The following is a 6800-nucleotide window of genomic DNA, read 5'->3' on the forward strand; positions in this document are numbered from 1 at the left end:
GGTTAGTTAGTGTGTATTTTAATTGACCATTCAATTTCAAATAAATATGGAGGAAATTATAACCCTCTTCAACAGCTCAACGACAATTTAAGGAGAATGAGAACCTGATTGAAACCATTAGGAACTTAGAAACCAGACTCGGATGTGGTCAGATGTGGTCAAAGAAAACAAGCCCAGGAATTTTTAAAACCTGTCTTATTTTGCTTTTAAGAAAAACGTTAAAATCACAAAATTAAAAGAGATATTGCCCTAAATTTGAAACGATTTAATAAACAGATTGGATGCAATTATTATAGTTGGCATTGAGAAATATTGATAACTAAAATTTTATCTTTTGAAAAATAAAAATGATCGTTCTCACCTAGCCTGTAAGCTAGAAGCTGGGAAAGAAAACATTTCAATATCCTGTCCTCTATTACATATGTTGATCAACCCATGTAATCAAATTCCTGATCAGATGGGCCATCTGCAGACACCCTGAGAAGGAGAGTTTTCTATCAGCCCCATTTTATCTACTCCCTTTTTGGATTTGTGGACTTTACTGAATTTTGTGGTAGGTGAATAATAGCCTAATAAAACTATTCCAAAAACTATTCCAAAAATTTATATATATACATATATATACACACTATATACGTATATATATAAATAATGTTATAAAATATATATAAAAACTATATATAATTTTAAATGTATAACACATTATAATCAATATAGTGTGTATTATGTATCTCATATGTATAATGTGTTGTTAGTTGTATCTTACATTATATATTGTATAAATGCATCTATTATTACATCATATAAAATTATAGACCTTCTCTTCCTTCATCTTTCCTCTCCCCCTCCCATCCCACCCCCTCTGCTGCTCCGCTCTCTGGCCTGACTCGGCACTTGGGGGCCCCTGGAGAAGACACCAGGGTCGCCACCTCCTTTGTCCAGGCCTAGGTCTTCCTGAGCCTCCCCCCTTCCTCTCCAGGGTCTTCTTCTCCTTCAGTTTTGAAGCCAGTGGTGTTGTGGCCACCCTGCCAGGCTCTCTGAGAGTGGTGGGTGTGAAACAGGTCGGGAGTGACCTAGATTTCCAGACTCACCATGGTCAAATTCACCATGCGAGGGTGTGGACCGTGTTTAAGGATTGCCCCAGCATTCAGCTCTATGAGTAATAAGTATCCACAAGCAGTTTTCTTGGAAGTAGGTGTACATCAGTGTCAGGGAATCAGCAATACCTACATTTTTGTTTTTTTGAAACAAAGTGAGAGTTGATCAGTATCAAGGAGCAAATGCTGTGGGACTAGAGGAAAAAATCAAGCAGCACTTAGAAAACAACCCTGGAAGCAATGAGGACACAGATATTCCAAAAGGCTATATGGAGTTTATGCTTTTTTATTAACAAAGCTGGCTGTGAATGTCTTAATGAAAGTGAGGAGCATGGATTTGACAACTGTTTATGAAAAGACATGACCTTCTTGGAATCTGATTGGGATGGACAGCTGCTTATTACTGTGGTCTTCAATCAGCCTGTTAAGCTTTATTCAATGAAATTTCAAGGTCCAGATAATGGTCAGTGTCCGAAATACGTAAAAATTTCTACCAATCTACCCCTATCTATGGATTTTGAAAAGGCAGAAAGAAGTGAACCAATTCCAGCTCTGGAACTATCAGAGGATGATATGAAAGAAGATGGTATTGTCCCACTTCATATGTTAAGTTTCAGAATGTTAACAGCATAACTATATTTGTTCAGTCCAATCAAGGTGAAGAAGAAACAGCTAGAATTTCATATTTTACTTTTATTGGGACTCCAGTCCAGGCAGCAAACATGAATGATTTCAAATGAGTAGTTTGCAAAAAAGGAGAAAGCCACAAAGGTACAAAAGACACTGGGAGACCATATTGCAATCAGAGCTACAACTCTTGGATAATTGTTTGATTCTCACCAGAGACCTTCTTTTTTTTTTTAATTTAATTAAAAAAATATATAGTTGATTTACAATGTTGTGTTAGTTTCAGGTATACAGCACGGTGAATCAGTTATACGTATACATATATACACTCTTTTTAAGATTCTTTTCCCATATAGGCCATTACAAAGTATTGAGTAGAATTCCCTGTGCTATACAGTAGGTCCTTATTCATTATCTATTTTATATATAGTAGTGTGTATAAGACTTTCAATATTTCATTCATTGCCATTACCAATAAATCATTGCCTTTGTTCAGATGGTAAAAAAAAAATTATAACAAATAATTGGGCATGTTATAGAGTTGACCCTTGTACAAGCAAGTTTAGGGGCACTGACCCTCTGTGCAGTTGAAAATCCAAGTATAACTTATAGTCAGCCCTCTATATGCACATTTCTTCTGTATCCGCAGTTCTGTATCTGTGAATTCAACCAACCTCGGATCTTTTTTTTTTTTTTTGGCCACACGGCTTGCAGGATCTTAATTCCCTGACTAGGGAACGATCCAGCCCTTGGCAGTGAAAGCGCAGAGTCCTAACCACTGGATCGCCAGAGAATTGCCAACCTTAGATCTTGTAATACTGTAGTACTATTCAGTGAAAAAAATCCAAGTTTAAGTGGACCCACACAGTTAAAATCCATGTTGTTCAAGGGTCACTTGTAATTGTTAATGAGCCCTTTACCTCTCCTGCTCTGGTTTCAAAGCTGAAGACACCTAAATTCTTTTGAACCCCACAAAACTTCCTCCTTTCATAAATACAACACCCCAACTTTCTCCACAGGCCTGACAGTAAAACAAACAAACAAACAAAAAAAAACTTTCCCTGAGACTAGTCCATCCCTGTGTCGGGTTGTTTTTTTTGTTGTTGTTTTTTTTGTTTGTTTTTTTTTGGCTGTGTTGGGTCTTCGTTTCTGTGCAAGGGCTTTCTCCAGTTGTGGCAAGCGGGGGCCACCCTCCATCGCGGTGCGCGGGCCTCTCACCACCGCGGCCTCTCCCGTTAAGCAGCACAGGCCCCAGACGCGCAGGCCCAGTAGTTGTGGCTCAGGGGCCCAGCCGCTCCGCAGCACGTGGGATCCTCCCAGACCAGGGCCCGAACCCGTGTCCCCTGCATCGGCAGGCAGATTCTCAACCACTGCGCCAGCAGGGAAGCCCTGTCGGGTTGTTTTTGATTTGTTTTGTTTAGTACATCATGAGGTCAAGAGCTCTGAAGTCAGCCTGCTGGGCCTCTAATCCTGGCTTCACCACTTTAACAGCTGTGATTGAATTCAAGTTAGCTCCCTCTCTTTGCCCAGATCACCCATCTGAAAAATGGAGGAGTAATTGAATTCATCACCCAAGGGCATCAGGAGGACTAAATGACTTCTAAGAATTCAGGGTTCAGTCATTAAAACAGTGACTTATGCTCAATAAATGATAGTAGTAGTCATATTATAGTTATCCTCCTGTTGTATGGATTCTCAAAAACATCTTAAATTTTAAACTACTTAGGCCTTATAATTGGAGCAGAGTCAGCTTCACCCCTATTTGGGGAAACAAGGGAACGTGACCAGCAAAGGCTTCATGGTCACAACCTGGGAACAGGGCCAGAAAACCCATATTTGGGGCATCCCTTTTTGCTGCCCTGTAAATGGCTTTTATTTGCTTTTCCTCCCTAGTCTCTAGATTAATTGCGAATTTAGATGGAGGATCTTGAAGTTTGCCCATAAATTTTCTGTGTTTAAAGGGAAGATTTTTATCACTGAATATTCTGCAGTGAGCATCAGTCAAGGAGAGTGACTCAGGCCATCTTCTCAGAGGTGGCCAGCCATAGATCAGCTCATACAGAAAATTAATCTCTCCTGGCTTCTTCGGGAAGTTAGCAATTATTAGTAGACAGTGAGAGAGAGAGTCTTCAAAAGAGGCATACGTGACAATGTCACCTAAGTATCTTCCAAACATTGATATTGGAGAAAAGTTTTTCCCTCAAGTAAGCTTTGGGGAGATAGGGCGGGGAGCTCTTAGCAAGCAGATGCAGCAAAAGGAAGTCCTTGGGGCCTGAAACTCAATACAAATGTGAGTTGACTCCCAAGAAATACCCTGGTATCTTCAGGGGGAGATAAGATTTCAAACACCTATTTGACCCAACATGGGTTTGTTTCTACCCACTGTTGAATACCTAGGATATCTTGAAAATGTTTACCCAACCATTTTGAGGGTCTGACTATCTGGCACCCCACAGCTGAATACAAATAATATCCAGGTTTTGGGGCCAGTGTGAACAGCCACAGAACTAGGGAATTCAAGAAATGACATGGAAGAGTCACCCACATCAAGCCCTCACTTGAGGCAGCCTTACATTGAAACCATCACAGACAGGTTTTCCTCATTCTTTCTGTCTGTCTCTATCGGTGGGTTCTTAAAATGTGGTTCCCAGACCAGCAGCATTGGCATCACCTGGGTACTTGTAAGAAAGCAAATTTTTAGACCTTTCCCAGATTTACTGAATCAGAATCTCTGAGGTTGGGACTCAGAAATCTATATTTCAACAAGCCCACCAGATAACTCTGATGCATGCTAAAGTCTGAGGATTACTGCTCTAACTAAAAATTACTGATATGTCTCCCACCCCCAGAAATTCTGATTTTATTGGTCTGGAGAGAAGCTGGACAATAAGGTTTTTAAAAGGTCTCCAAGTGATTCTATTGTGCAGCCAGACTAGAGGCAGGAGAAAATTCCACTGGTCTCTGTGCCAAGCCGAACACCCAAATATGTGAGGGTCTACCTCCAATAAGACTCAAAGGCAGGACTGGGCAATGTTGTTTTGGGTGACCATTCTTCTTGGGGTCTATCTTGACATTTCTTTAAACGTCCACCTTTCTCTTCTCCTTTTTAGCTGATATTGCATGTTCACCAGGGCTCACTCTGACTGCATGAAGTTCCCGTCAATCTACCTCTCAGCTGGCATGTGGCCCAGCCAGCCAGAGCTGGGAGTGATAAACAAGAGATTGAGGCCAAAGCTCTGTATTAATAGAAGAAGTGTATTTGCCCTGAATGAATGTCCCCTTTATACTCTTCCCTCTTGAATCTCTGGCCAGAACATCAAGAACTCAAGGATGTGGGATTTTAGTCATCATCCCTCGCTTTCTTTCTTTGAGAACCTAACTAATATCCTATACTATCTTCCCACTGAATGTTGCCCAATCTCTTTTTCAAAAATTCACCACTCCCAGGGCATTCCTTTTCATTTTTAGAATTCTCAAATTATGCAATGTTCTCCCCTTCTGTTAAGCCCAAATCTGCCTCTATTGAGAGTCCAATTATGGATCCTAGATCTACCTACAGAATGGGTTCCTCTATGTGTCATTACAACTCATCAAAATTGGGACACAGTTATCAGGTCTCCACTAAGTTTTCCCTAGACCTTCTTTGAGTTCAGAATTCAGTTTCTAAATAGTGCCTCTGTTAGCAAATGCTCTTGGGGTCCAGCCCAGAACCCCCTTTCCTGGACCACATTCCCATTCCCCAGCTGCTCTGAGTGTTGCCATTAAGAGCTCATGACTACATCTTCTAAAAAATTGCCTGAGGCTGATGGAAGCCACAGCAATGGAGATGTGTGTCACCCCTCACCCAGGGGCAGCCATAGACAATGACTGACAGATATGGGGGCAAATAAGCCCAGCTTCCTTGTCTCAGAGTGGGAGAACACACCCACACCTTAGTCCCCTCCCCTTTCCTGAGATTCTTTCCACAACAAATCACTTGACAAAAATCCCCATTCCAGGCTCTTCTAGGAAACTTGACCTAAAACATTTCCTTTTTATGTGCTCACTCAGATTTCCACACATTTATTTGACCAGCAGGATTAAAAGTCTGCTGAGCCCCAAAGGAATAATGCATAAAAGAGGGCTGGAGAACAGGTTTGACTGGTTTTGTGGGGTCAGAGTCAAGGCTGCAGGAGGCCTGGAGAGCAGCTGCTACCCCACAGATGCTTTGCAGAAGGGAAAAGACCCGATTCCCAATGCCTCTGTTTTCATACCCCAGCCACATGTAGTAGATTGAATACAAAAAAACCAAAAAAATGGCCCTGATTTTCCACCCCTTGCACACTTATTGCAATGTGATTTTGCAGTTTCTCTAAACTAGATGCAGATTGTGTTTCCCACCCCTGGAACCTGGGCTGGTCTGTGATTTGTTTTGATGGGTAAAATAGAGCAGAAGGAATGTTTTTCCAGCTCCAAGCCTCACCTCCAGTGCCCTTGAGCACCCTTCTCTCTCAGACCCTTAGCTATCACCATGTGACAATATCCAGACTAGTCTGCTGGAGGATGAGGGACATGTGACTCTGCCGTGCCATCCCCCCAGCCAGCAGCCAGCTGAAGAACAAGCATGCGGGTGAGGCCATTCTTGAGCAGTCATCCTCCAGCTGACCACCGACTCATAAACAAGTGCAGCAGAGGTCAGCAGAGCCCCAAGCAGAAGGACCGCCCAGCTGAACCATACCTTGAGAACTAATAGTGATTGTTGTTTGAAGATGCTGAGATTTGGAGTGGCTTGTTAGGCAGCATTATTGTGGCAACAGATACTTTCACAACAGATGGCCCACAATTTTCAGATCCCTCTTGGATAAACCCAAATGTGGGAGAGAAGCATTAAACTTCAAAGTACAAACAGCTCTGCATGCCTGATTTTGGACTTGGGGAGGCAGGTTTGCAGCTCAGAGCCCTGGAGAGAGCAAGGGTTCTGGTGACCAGAGGACACAGCACCGGAGGCAGGGGCAGGCTTCAAGCTCAGAGGAGAATCTGTGGGCAGCAAACAACACAGCCTGAAGCCTTCTGTGCAGTCACAGGGGAAGTGATGTG

The 6800-nt window shown here is 42.3% G+C and overlaps 1 pseudogene across 1 annotated transcript; it reads left to right on the forward strand.

The window, feature by feature from the left end:
* The first annotated feature begins 880 nt into the window (after positions 1–880).
* LOC309644492 (thioredoxin-like protein 1 pseudogene) lies at positions 881–6421 on the forward strand (annotated as a pseudogene). The gene has a single exon. The product of its transcript is annotated as a thioredoxin-like protein 1 pseudogene (transcript).
* The last annotated feature ends 379 nt before the right edge of the window (positions 6422–6800 follow it).

Source organism: Balaenoptera physalus (assembly GCF_965194825.1).
Source record: "Balaenoptera physalus genome assembly, chromosome: 16".
Taxonomy (NCBI): Eukaryota; Metazoa; Chordata; class Mammalia; order Artiodactyla; family Balaenopteridae; genus Balaenoptera; species Balaenoptera physalus.